Genomic DNA, 12,643 nt, shown 5'->3' on the forward strand with positions numbered 1-12,643 from the left:
TCATATAATTTTCATATAATCTCCCCACTTTACTTTCCAACTATTAGAAGACTAAATAGGGTAAAATAAGGTTTCCTGGTAAGAAGTTATCAGCCATGGTTGTCAGAGCAGTGCTACACTGAAAATAGAGGAGTTAAGTGTGTTCGCACACAGAATATTGAGACCTACTGTTCTCTCTTCCCTATCTTTTGGAAAGGTTCCAGACAGTAGTGTGGAAATTCTCTTCCAGAGGAAACTGATTAACCCCAGAGGAGAAGCATAAAGTAAACAAACCAGCCAAAAAACCCGCTATTATCCCACAGTCTACAAGTCTCACACATTTGTTCAAACTTCCAAATAGATGTTTTAGTTTCCCCACTCTTAAATATAAGAAGATAATTAAAAGTCACAGGAAACTGAAGAATGCCCTAATATGAAAGATAAGTAACAAACCAACAGAAAGAAAAAGCAATTCTGAATAAACTAAAACCATAAAAAGAAAACAAACAAAAATCATTGACAACCTCAGAAGAATAGGAGAAAATAGTCTATTAAAGATAAGATGTTCTAATATGGTATATTTAGGATACAAAGAACTCTTAGTAATTATATGTAGTTATTTTATATTTTGTATATAGTTATATTAATACATTATAATGCATAATATACATATGATTTTATGTTTTATAGAGTAACATATATAGATGTGATATCAGAAATCAAAATTCAAGAAAACACTTCAAATATTAAGTTGAAGAAATATTACTGAAGGGGAACAAAAATATAAAGAGAAGGAAAATTAGAGAAAAAAAATGTATGAAAATTAGAATTATAGGTGGTCTGTCATCAAAATAATAAGAGTTTCAGAACGATCACAACCAAGAAAATAAAGATTTTTTTTAAAGGGAGAGGAAATTTTCAGTAGGATACTTCAAGAAATTTTTATGTCAGGTAAAAATATTTTCTTCTAGTTTAGAAGTGTTCACTAATGTCCCTCAAAAGAAATGAAAGTCGATCCACACAATACTATGAACATCACATCATTGTTTACCCTTCCTGATGCAAGCTACCTTATATAATGACTAACATAGTCCAGTAGGTTTATTCTCCTCATTATCAGGTCCCTAATTAACTCTCCAATCTCCTTGTCTTCCATGTTCTCCCACCAGCCTCACTGGCTTCCTTGCTGATGCCTGGAGACAGGACACTCAGGACCCGGGCCACTGGCTTTTTTATTGACCCAGAATGACTTTTTTCTTCTCTATATTTATATCTCTTTCTCCACAATTTTTTTTTCAGTTTCTGTGGAAAGCAATCTCTTCAGACTTCTACTGACATCACAATCTATATTTTTCTTCCATGACTCTCTCTTCCTTTTTTTCTATTACTTTTCTTCAGAGCACTTATTAACTGAATAAATGAATAAACAAATGAGTTTTCTGATTTATTCTCTGTGCTATGAAATATAAGCCCCATGCTGACAAAAAACAGTGTTTAGTTTATTGCTGCAACTGATAGCTAGAACTGCTCTTGGCAAAGAGCAGACCTGTAATACATTTTTTTTGGATAAAATAAAATTGTAGCTATTTTCCACTGGTTTTTATATGTAGCTAGATCTTTGTCTTCCCTAAATTCTATTTTTTTAAGTTGACCAAAACAGAGGTTTTCTTTATTTTTAAAACCAGCTCCTGGAGGCGAGTGCAGTAGATTCTATCTAGATCTACCAAGAGTGGGAGGGGGTTGCCACAGCAGATGTTCCTGACAGAGGAGTCTGGAGGAGCCTGGTCTGAGGAGACCTGCTGTTTCCATATAGGGCTCTAGGAAAGTGGGGGAAATCTCGGAAGGAAACATCTGTGGTGCCCCTGGGGACTTATGTCCTGGAGGCTTACTTAGTCGAAGACCCCATCTTCAAACTCACCTCTAAATGATTTGACTTCTTATCTTCTGGACACGGACACCAAAAATGTTAGCACTGGACAATTTTCTGGAATAATGTAGGATGTCAAGAACCTTTATTCATCCCTGTGGGAAAAGCCTGTGGTTGAATTTGTTTCCAGCCCAGTGGTTTCAGGGTAATAATAATAATAATAATAATAATGTAATAATTAAATTTGACTTGGACAAATTCAAAACCTGTGACTCTCTTATTCTTATCAGGGCAGAAAAGCTCATACTTTCTACAAATGGAATGTTTTACCCATTTAATATAATAAATAAATAATCTCAGTTACACCAGAAATTTTGACTTCAACAAAATTGAAGCAGTATGTGTTCACTGAGTATGAATGGTGCAGATGCTGTAGGGGCTATAATCAAATACAAGGCATAATCTCCTGAGAATAAAACTTATCTTTCTGAGAAGATACTGTAGTTCCTCTATTCTAAGAATTCATTGCATATAAGATGGACAGTCATTTTAATAACAATTTTGCATTTAGACAAAATAGCAATTGTAATAATTGTAGCTGAGCATACTAGTTCTAATGTGTATCCTTTCCTGAATTTTAGTTTAACAAACTTACAACAAAGAAAATAAAAGAATTGAAAATATGAGGGAAGAAATGGTAAGAACCATATAAGTGAATAGATAATAAATGATTTATGAGATGAGAAGCAGTTTTAGGGGGAAAGTCTGTGTGTTCTAAGGTGAAGGAAGAGACCAGTGTAAGCAGAGGCATATGCCCTATGACAATGCATCTATCTGTGGCTTTGACTTGGGAAGTAGACCCCACAATATTCAGGCCTTATTTCTTCATGTTTGGATATAAGAGTTTGGTTTTTCCTTGGTTTGTCATTTATTGATTGATTGATCGATTGATTGATTATGAGAGAGAGAGAGAGGACAAGCAGGAAGGAGAAGGAGAAGCAGACTCCCAGCTCAACAGGGAGCCCGATGTAGGGCTTGGTCCTAGAACCTAGGGATCATGACATTAGCCCAAGGCAGATGGTCAACCTGCTTAAACCCACTTAACCGACTGAACCACTCAGGCACCCCAGTTCGTCCTTTAAATGAAAAGATCGCAAACAGGCCTGATTCTACAGACAGAAGTACTTTTTTTGGTACCCAGTATGTTTTAATAATAGACTTAGAGGGTACCTGGTGGCTCAGTCGTTTAAGTATCTCTTTATTCCAGCTTAGGTCACGAACTCAGGGTTGTGAGTTCAAGTCCCACAAAGAGAACCTCACTGAGCTGGGAGCCTTCTTGAGATTCTATTTCCCTCTCCCTCTGTCCCTATCCCTGCTTTCATGCACTCTCTCTCTCTCCCCGCCCCCCCCCCCAAAAAAAAAGAGAGGAAGGAAGGAAGGAAGGAAGGAAGGAAGGAAGGAAGGAGGAGGAAGGAGGGAGGGAGGGAGGGAGGGAGGGAGGAAGGGAACTTTAAGAAATGTGAGAATTCACATAAAAATCATATTCGACTTCTGGCAGTACTAGGTCTTCATTGTCACCTGGCAATAGTCAGTGAACATGCGTAATTTAGCAACTTCAGACTGGGCAGGGGCTACCTGGTTAGCCATAGTCACGTCACCCCTGCTTCTCTCATTTAGGTTTACAGCTTCATTCCTGTGGGTATGCTTATTTGTCCTCTAACCTCTGGATGAAGGCTTCATTATGCTTTTCCTCTGCTTAGATGCGGATGATATCTACCTGTGTTGTTTTGCTTGCCTTAGTACTTCCTGTGCCTCTTTGGTCAAGTTATTTAACCTCCTTTGCTGCAGTCTCCTTTTCTATAAAATAGAACTACAAATAGTACCTACCTGAGAGGGTCATATAAAGATTAAATTAATTATTTTTGGCAAAGTATTTGGAACTGTTCCTGGCAAATAGTAAGGTCTCAATGCTACTATCATCATGATCATTATCATCCTTCAAGACTTACAGTGTGACCTTCTAATTAACATCTTTTCTGACCATCTATACCCCAAAGTGGTTCATCCTCTGTGGCTCAACAATTTTAAGCAGCACAAATCTTTCCAAGTCCTGAAAGTCTTGTATTAAAGATATTAACATATGCCTCACTCCTCTATCAAATCACAATCTCATTGATGACAAGGGTTATGTTTTATTCATGTATGCACTATCAGAATCTGACAAAATACACAGTATTACACAGTAGAAAATGCATCCTTAACAGATTTTTTATGCAGTTACTTTTATCCGGCATTTGTTGTTGAACACTACACATTAGAGCATGAGTATGCCTTGAGACCAAATGGCAAAAGACAAAATTTCATCACTGTGTACTATTAGCTGCGTTAACAGCAATGCATTTATTATCCTCATGCTCATCTATTATTTTTATCTCTCAATGATATATATTTTTCAGGCAAGAATTAAATCTGAGTTGTGTTTTCAAACTTTTAACATGTTTTCAATGGATTCTGTAAATGTGTCTTTGTATCCATGGCCTATATCACAAAGTCTGGCAAACAGAAGTTACCTTCTAAAAGTTATCTACGGAATGAGTAACTGAATGAATAAATGTGTGAATGAATGTCATTCCGTAGCTAGAGATTGATTCCTGTTAAAGACAACAGGGATTCAAGTCTCTATTAAAGAGCCCTGAAGCAATTCTTAAACCTCTTTTCTCACCATAACCATATAGGTTGCTGAGTTTTAAGACCTGCAAGTGAACTGGCAGTGCTTCCCTCATCCCTCATACATAACTGGGGGAAGCAACAAATAACTTGGAAGATATTTCAAGTAACTTCTGGAAAAGGGATGGACCACATAGTTCAAAGTGACTTTCACCTTCACTGACACAACTAGGCACTGAACTAGAACAAAGTGATAGTTCTTTGAATGTGAAAAGGAAGTAACCATATACTTCCCTATGAAGATGTAAAAATGACAGGTAGATGCTTTACAGTGGTGGCAAAGAGGTATTCAAATGGTTTTAGACAATCAGAGGGGCTTCTATAGATGTAATACCTTTTATGGAAAATAATAGCTTGCATTTTGAATGCAGTTAGCAATTACTCATACATGTTCATCAGTTTGATGCTCACATCAACCTTGGGAGGTGTGGGAGGTGGAATAGTATTAGCCTTAAATTTTCTGATAAAGTAACTGAGGTTTAGGATTTGAAGTCCCCCAAAAAAAAAAAAAAAAAAAAAAGATTTGAAGTCCCATAGTTTAAAACAGATCAGAAAAAAATAATTATGAAAAATGTATATGCATCTCAGATTAAATAGGGTTGACCAACTACCTTTTCACTGGCTGCCTCATATTAAATGCCAAATGTTTCATATGTTATATTTATAAAGTAGAATATTCTAGATATAAATTTCAAGGATTCAGGTCTTCCCAGCTATATCTAATTCCTATAATCATAACTTTAAAATTCTCTGACATGTAATACAAGGTGTAATTTCAAGTTCTCAGATTCTCACTCTGGCTTTTCATCTGAAGGCTGTGGGATAACCTTCAAAAACAGCTCTGTCATTAACATTTACATTAACCTTCATCAGTTTCTCTTTCAAAGACAGATTGCTTTTTATTTCCCCATACATCTGTCTTGATCTGAATAACCTTTATTGGTACTTAGTTTACAACCTTTGGGGATTCATTTTTTGGAAGATATTAGTTTATTACAACTTTGGAGAAACAAAGAAGTATCTTCAACAGGGATATCTGACACATGAGCATGGACAGAACACATCATTTTTTTTTCCCTTAAAGGCTGGTGGCTACTTGCATTATCACAGTTGGAACACTATTCCTGTACTTTACTATGTCCCATGGTGTAATATGGTCAATAAATTTATAAAGTGTCATATACCGTAATAAATAGCACCCTATACTTCTGCATAAGCATGTCTATCTCTCATAAATACATATTCAGTATATGTTAAGCCCCTTGATACCCAGAGGCCATGGCTGCTTTGCTTACCCCTGTCCTTCCTACTGCCTATCAGATTACTGATACATAGCAAACACTCAGCAAGTACAGAATAACTAGGTGACTGTGTTTACATCCTTCATGGGAAACTCAAAATTTATATTTATTTATAAAGAGCATTGGGAGTCCTTCAGTCTAGAAACCATTAACTTCAGTGGATTTGTATTCATGCTTCCTTCTCTTCAGGATTTCTAGTGAAAAATGCTAAACAGTCAGTTAAGCTTCTGCTTTCAGCACAGGTCATGATTCCGAGGTCTTGGGATTGAACCCCACATTGGGCTCCCTGCTCAGTATGGAACCTACTTCTCCCTCTTCCACTCCTCCTATTTGTGCTCACTCTCCCTCTCTCTCTGTCAAATAAATAAATAAAATCTTTTTTTTAAAAAAACTAAACCTACAGAAAAGTTGAAATAATTTTACAAAGAACCCCCATTATCTAGATTCGATAAATAACATTTTACTATACTTGCATCATCCATAGTCTTTTTTTTAATGTTTCAGAGTAAGTTGCAGACAGCCATACATGCTGCCTCAGCTACTTCAGCATGCATACCGGTAGGAGTTCAACATTTGTTTATGATTTTTTTCTCTTTTGAAGTAAATTTTTCATATAAGGAAATTAATCTTATAGAACACATTCAGTGAGTGAGACGTGCATACACCTGGAAAACCCAATCCTCTATTAAGAAATGGAATATCATGCTAAAGAGTCCCCTCATGGCCCTTCCTAAAAGCCCATCCCTACCCAACCAGATATAACCATGGATCTAATTATTTTCCATGTTTTTGTTTATTTACCTTTCTAGCACTTTATGGTAGTGTGCATTCTTTTACATAAGACAGTTCTTTTCCTCAGCATGATGTTCTTAAGATTTATTCAGAGAGTTGTTTCCATTGTACTGTTTAATAAAATTCAAATGTTTTACCACTACTTTCTAAATCTACAATGTACTCTGGCCCTGCCTAACCCAGAGGTGTCAGTTCTCTTTCTATCCCCCATTGAACTCACCTTGCATGGCATGCTTCAGCCACAATGACTTCTTTTTAAAAAATAATAATTGTTTATTGAAGTATAATATACAGTGCTATATTAGTTTCAGGTACACAATATAACGATTCAGCAATTCTATAAATTACTCAGTGCTCATCAAGATGAATGCACTCTTAATCCAGTGTATTTAGTTCATCCACTTCCCCCCCACACACACACACACCAACACATTGTGTTCTAATCTTCCTAGAAATGCAAACTTTTCTCTCAGATTGCTTTTGCTTTCATTTGCTGTTCCTTCCACCGGAACAAGGTTCTACAATATGACAGCTTCCTTTGCAGTCTTTAGGTCTCAGCTCATGTATTATTTCAGAGGTCTCTTTCCAACCACCTTATCTGAAATAGACCCTTTGTCCCAGATTATTTGCTGTCATAGCATTTTATTTATTAACTCTTATCACAAGCTAAAATTATCTTGTTTGTTAGCATTTTTTCATCTTTTGTCCCTCTATAAAATTATAAGATTTATAAGTCTAACACTCATGCCTTTTCTGTTTATCTTTGTATTTTCAGAATAAGCATAATTAAGGGCATTGATAAGTATTTTATCAGAATTTATTGTCAAATATATTTTACTTTGGGGTTTTGTTGCCAAATAATATTCTTCAACAATATTAACACCCCTTGAACCCAGTGTTCTAGAGAACAAACTTTGGTTTTAATTACTACTAAAAATGCAAGCACCCATAAAAAAATAATTACTTAAACTTTCTCAGTCATTTATATTTAGTGGGAATGACCTCATAATTTTATTCCTAAAGATATATTTTGGTAAATAATAACATTTACTATCTTATGGCCTGTTGGTCTTCTTGAAGCAGTTTGAAGTACAGTGTCTCATTTGATTCTGAAGCCTGGGGAGTACCACATTATTATTAGAGGTGTTTTGTAGAAGAGAGCATACAGAGGTCAGAAAAAGGAATAATTTATCTAAGATTGTACATCTGGTAACAAGTATAGCCATGATTACCATTTCAGAGTCTAGGTTCTTTTCCACTAATTCATGCAGAAAGACATGAGGACCCTCAGGAAAAGTATGAATAAATGCTACAAATCCAAAGATGGGATATTTAGCTTTATAGTTTACTTAATTCATTTAATAATCCTGTTTGAGAACCACTGCTATTTCCATTTTATTTTTCCAACTTTATCAGGGTACAATTGGCAGATAAAAATTGTATAATGTAAGGAGTACAATATGATGTTTTGATGTTCATCTGTGAAATGCTCACAATCAAGCTAATTAACATATCCATCACCTTACATAATTACCTCTATTTGGTGGTGGTGACATTGGTGAGAAGAGTTAAAATCTTGTCTCTTAAAAAAAAAAAAAAAATCTTGTCTCTTAGCAAATTTCAAGGATACAATGGAGTATTATTAACTATAGACACCATGCTCTCCATTAGTTTTCCAGAATTTCTTCATTCTGAATAACTGAAATGTTGTATACTTTGACCAACATCTTCCCATTTTCCCCACACTTTGGCCCCATTCTATTCTCTGCATTTATATGTTCACCTTTTTTAGATTTCACATACAGGTAAAATGATGCAGTATTTATCTTTCTATATATCTGATTTATTTCCATTATAATGCCCTGTAAGTTCATCCATGATAACAATGGCAGAATTTCCTTCTTTGGGCAGCCCCTGTGGCACAGCAGTTTAGCGCCGCCTGAAGCCTGGGGTGTGATCTTGGAGGCCCAGGATCGAGTCCCATGTCGGGCTCCCTGCATGGAGCCTGCTTCTCCCTCTGCCTATGTCTCTGCCTCTCTCTCTCTGTGTCTCTATGAATAAATAAATAAAAATCTTAAAAAAAATAAATAGAAAAAAAGAATTCCCTTCTTTTTATGGCTGAATAATATCCGTGTGTGTCTCTATCCATTCATTTGTTGATGGGAAGCAATTAGTTTGTTTCTATATCTTGGCCATTGTGAATAATGTAGCAATGAACATATGGGATAGCATATATCTCTTTGAGAAAATTTATTTTATTTCCTTTGGATATATATCCAGAGATGAGATTGCTGGATCAATTGTGGTTCTATTTTTAATTTTTTGAGGAATTTCCATATTGTTTTTCATGATGCCTGCACCAAGTTACATTTCCACCAACAGTGTACAAGAGTTCCCTTTTTTCCATATCCTCACCAACACTTGTTTGATTTCACCTTTTTGATAATAGCCATTTTAACAGGTGTGAAGTATGAACTCACTGGTTTTTATTTGTATTTCTCTAGTAGTGATCATGAGCATCTTTTCATATACTTGTTGGCCATTCATACGTCAACTTTTGAGAAATGTCCATTCAGGTCCTTTGCCCATTTTTAATCAGCTTATTTTTTCCTATTGAGTATATGAGTTCCTTATACATTTTGGATATTAACTCCTTATCAGATATATGGTTTTCACATATTTTCTTCCATTTCACAGATTACCTCTTCAACCTGCTGATTATTTTCCTTGCTGTGCAGAAATGTTGTCCTCACTTAAAGCATCTTTGGCAAACTCTGTGGTATTATGAACTGACCATAAACAATGAGTGTCTATGGTGTACTTCCCATGAGTAAATTCATAGACACTCAGATATATGAGCCAGTACCACAGAGGAAAGAGATCCTCCAAGAATTACTGAGGACTATATTTGATCTTGAGAATATAAAGATGAGAAAACATTCATATCCTTGTTAAAATTACATCTAAAAATGAAGCAGACAAAACATATATAAATTATGCCCTATGAAAGATATAGAGTACATGTGTATACTCTGTAAAAGAACAGCAAAAGACACCTAATATACATTAGTGGGTCAAGGGTGCTCTGTCTTAAGGCTACATTAAAGTTCAGATATAAAGACTCGATTTAAGTTAGCCAGATGAAAGGTAGAGGGAAAGTGTTTTAGGCAAAGAAAATCATGTATACAGAGGCTCTAAGAGTACAGGGCCTGAAGTTTTCAAATAACCAAATTGCATAGACCAGGCCTAAATATAGTGGTTACAGAGGAGACAATATGTAGAAAAGGACTTGGGTATGCATGGCCATTTCAAGTCAGTAAGTTATGAATTTTTCCTACTGATAGCAGAAAACCACTGAAGAGAAGTGAGCAATGGAATTATAGTAACAATTGTGGCTTCTGAATTTTACCAATTTACTTAACCTTTCTAAGGTTTCGTTTCCTCATTTATAAAATTAAAGTGATACCTGTGCTTATTTCATTGCATTATTAAAAACAATAAATAAAATAAAATAATGGAATCATATAGAATTTTGCTTACCACATTATTATAAATATCTTATAGAATTATGCTTACCACATTATCATTATAAATAGCTTTTTAAATAATAATATCATGTTCTTTCATATTTATTGAAGAGTTTCACCTTGATGTAATTGATAAAAAAGATAAGTGAAAAAGAAGTAGCAAGGACAATCCTGGTTTTCTGGCATGAGAATCACATGGGTAGATAGATGGGTCAACCAGAGATATACTTGAAAGTCAGGTCTGAACAGGAGATCTAACTTTGAGAATCACACGAATATGGATGATATTTAAAATGCAGATGAGATTTTCTGGAGAGAGAATGCCAATAAGAAAAAGTAGCACCAGCATTAAAGCACAGAGCGACACCAATATTACGTGTCAACTTGTAGAAGAGCTATGAAGAAGATTGAGCTTAGAGATAGGTGGGAAAAGACAAGGGCAGTGAAGCCAAGGGAAGAGAATGTTCCCAGGAGATGAGAATGATCTGCTGTCCTAAATGATATCAGGTGAGTTCTGGAAAAAGCCTGCTGGATTCAGCACAAGGTGATTATTGGTGACATTGGAGAGAATTTTTTAAAACTGACAAGAGTAGAAGTACATTGGAGAGAGCAAAGAGTGAAAGAGAAGAGCAGTGGAGGCAGTAGAGCCAGAAACAGTGTTTAAGAATCTTGATTGTGGAGAAGAGAAAAGAATAAGGTAATTGTTGAGGGTCTTAAAATGAAGAGGAGGCTTTATTCAGAAGATATATAGTGAAATATTTGGAATATTTTATTAGTTGACATTTTTTTCAAACTACAAGTTTAATATGCATGTACTTAACAAATAAAGCTAACACAACAAAAGATGAAAAAGACAAAGCTCAATCCCCCTTATTTGCCTTCAATCCTCACTCAACCACACAGATCTCCAAGCCAATTTTAACGGGATAGTACGTTATTTTCCTTCACTCATACAGACATATGCAAGCACATATACTCATATAAAGAAGATTCAAGGATTTGTTTTATTTTTACCGAAATGGAATCATACCTTATAGCTTTGTTTCCATTTTCTTTGAACAGTTTTATCTCTACAGAGAAATGTAAAACTCCTTTTTTTCTAATTTTTTTATATTGACATATAAACACGTTTCATTTTGTGTGTGTAGTCATATCCCACATTGAGAGTTTTCTCTTTCATATGCAATTTTTGTTTTTGTCATTGTTGCCTCTTCCTTCCCATACCCCTGATCTGTGTGTCTACAAAGATGTCACTCCCAAATTTTGAAGATTTGTTTACAATTGGGTGCTCATTATTTCACACACGTGTTCATTCTCAAATAATCTCTTCTACTTCTGTTTATTTAACATGTTCGTCTCATTTCTGTTAGAAAACATGCATGCATTCAAATAATAAAGCATAAAGATCTTATTAACACATTTTTTCTTAAGGAGTACACATTCTTAGGTGACTAAAACAGATTTTTTTTAAAGGAAGTCTATATATTCTTAATAAATAAGTATTTGGAGTTCAAAAATCATAATGCAAGTTAATATTCCTGGAAATCTATCTGAAGATGTTGGAAATTCTTTACAATTGCTAATTAAGCTTCTCCATGTCAACCAGTTTAACTAAAGAATATATAGTAACCTCACAGAGGGACCATTTCATCCAACTCAAGTATTCTTCCCTGGAGTAGAATAAAATAGCTATGTGATAACCCAGAGTAACACCAAACTGCATCTTATGATAGAAAATGAGTGGTTTTATTAGAGCCAAATGAATCTGCCAAGGGAGTTTATATAGAACGTGTTTTAGATTTAGAATTTGCATGGCATGCTAGTTTTTATCGCTATTAATATGCTATTATGAAGCTGGATGCTTGGTGTTTTAAAGTGCCTCCTGATTGTAAATTAGTCAACACATAAAATGCTTTTGAAGTAGCATCCCAATTTTCCAGTTGAAATCTCTGCATCCCAAGGTGATTAAATGACTCTCATCAGGTGTTTCGATTTCTGTATTTCATTCCTCTGCAAGTTTCTTCGTAAGGCACATGTACTTTGCAGGATCCATTTTATTCCAGGTCCAGAATTAAATAGGTTCTTGCACATAAGATCACATTTATGTCTTATCATTATGTGAAATCAGTATGATTTGCCTACAATTTGGAGGCAAGGAGACTAAGGTTTATGTGATTTGCAAAAGAACATCACATTTAATAAGTTGGCAAAGCTAGAATTATGAACACCGGTCTTTGGGATACCAACACCTGAACCTTTCTATCAGGCCACACTGCATTCTTCAAGCCTGTGTATATAGCAGAATTCAAGTATTTGGTTTGGTACACATCAATAATGTATCTATATTAGTGATGACATTTAAACACATTTTAAATTTTAGCACTGGGCATGTATTTACTATATATTTCACTGAAGTGCTATGGAATATGGATTATATTTCCTATTTTATT

Source organism: Canis lupus, chromosome 21 (assembly GCF_011100685.1).
Source record: "Canis lupus familiaris isolate Mischka breed German Shepherd chromosome 21, alternate assembly UU_Cfam_GSD_1.0, whole genome shotgun sequence".
Taxonomy (NCBI): domain Eukaryota; kingdom Metazoa; phylum Chordata; class Mammalia; order Carnivora; family Canidae; genus Canis; species Canis lupus.